At 54.2% G+C, this 1,719-nt stretch overlaps 1 pseudogene; it reads right to left on the reverse strand.

Annotated features, from left to right (window-relative positions):
* Window positions 1–705: 705 nt before the first annotated feature.
* LOC119343663 lies at window positions 706–844 on the reverse strand (annotated as a pseudogene).
* Between the last annotated feature and the right edge of the window lie 875 nt (window positions 845–1,719).

A 1,719-nucleotide genomic window follows, 5' to 3' on the forward strand; every position in this document is an offset into this window, starting at 1 on the left:
TCCTACCCCTGCCTTGCAGCAGAACTCTCTTCGATCCCCGATCCTTTACAAAAAAAAGAATGAGGGTGAATTTCAACAAATGTATCGTTGTCAATGGCAAGACGGCTAGCAGAGATAAGACTCTTGTCTGCCTCGGGCACATGTAAGACATCATTAAGGAGAAGATCACGTTCGGGGGTAGAAATATGAGATTGACCAATATGGGCTATAGTCATACATGAACCACTCGCCGTGTGTATCTGATCTTCTCTAGTGTACCGGTCTCGAACCGTGAGCTTCTCTAGGTCACCTGTGATGTGGTTTGTAGCACCACTGTCCAGGTACCAGTTGGTGTCGACTCCGTACTGAGGAGCCGCCATGTTTGCCGAGCGCTCCTCTCCCCCTTGGTACGAGGAGTCATAGCGCTTCCAGCATTTCCATGCCAGGTGCCCTATCTTGCCGCAGATCTGACAGGCCGGCTTGGCAGAGGGATTGTTGGAGTAGTTCCCACTGCCGCCACCGTTGCCGCTGTTGCCCCCGTTCCCACGGTTTGGTGGGTTGGGTGACTTGGGGAAGTTGCGGCGGGCGCGGTCACCACTGCCGCCAGCCTGTTGTTGGGGAAGTTCCGGCCACGGTCACCACCGTCGCCGTTGTTCTTGTTGAAGCGGCCGCGAGTCGTGGCGTTTGCAGATGACTAAGAGGATCAGCCGTGCAGACTCATGCGAGTCTCGAAGCTCAGTAGCTGTTAGTACAGCTCCGGGACGGTGACTGGTTCGACCCTGGAGCACATGGCCGAGACCACCGGGTCAAACTCCTCATCCAGTCCAGCGAGGATGTGAGAAACGACATCTTCTTCATCAACCTTCTTCCCTGAAGCCATTAGTTCATCACACAAAGCTCTAATCTTATCAACGTAATCAGTGATGCTGTTGTTGCCCTTCTGGAGGTTCGCCAACGCGATCCGGACGTTGACCGTCCTTGCACGCGTGTGTGAGGCCAGCATGCCTTGCACCGTGTTCCACAGCTCGGCTGCGGTGTGGCACGTAGCCACCTGAATTGCCCTCTCACGCAGGAGGGAGGTCAGCAGATAGGAGAACACCTGTTGATCCCTTGCATACCACGTGGAAAACTCCGGGTTGGGAGCTTTGGACTTGGTCTTGCCATCGTCGCTGGTGGCCTCAATGGTCTGGGGCGGCACTACCTGCTCGACGTCGAGGAACTCCACCATCCGAGCCCCCCTGATCGCCGACAGGACGGTGGCGCGCCATAAAGCTTCGTTCCCTCTCATAAGTTTCTCTGTTGCGGCGTGCACAAATGGAGAGGAGGGGAAGGAAGTGGAAGAGCTTGCCATGGATGATGTCGAGGCATGCTTTGATTACCATGAAAGAATTGGTGGAAGCGTATATCTCTCTAGCAGGGACGCGTACGTGTTATATAGCACAGGATTATAGGGTTTGGCCGGTGGTTATGAGTCTTGACCTCTACTCCAAGTCATACACAAGATAAGGAGATAAAGATCATCCTAGCCTAACCACCGGCCTAGTTACAACAAGATACACCCACACAATAATGTTACAAGTTGTCACGACCTTTACAAGCCTATCGTCTAACAGGCTCCGAGTAGCTCCAGCAGTGGCGATGGTGTGGAGGTTGCCAGGTGGTGCGGCGTTGTATCTACCGCGTCATTGACGACGAGTGGTGGCAGCATGGTGCAGCTGCATATCGACGACTGATGCGGCT

This window comes from Triticum dicoccoides, unplaced genomic scaffold, assembly GCF_002162155.2.
Source record: "Triticum dicoccoides isolate Atlit2015 ecotype Zavitan unplaced genomic scaffold, WEW_v2.0 scaffold13692, whole genome shotgun sequence".
Lineage (NCBI taxonomy): Eukaryota > Viridiplantae > Streptophyta > Magnoliopsida > Poales > Poaceae > Triticum > Triticum dicoccoides.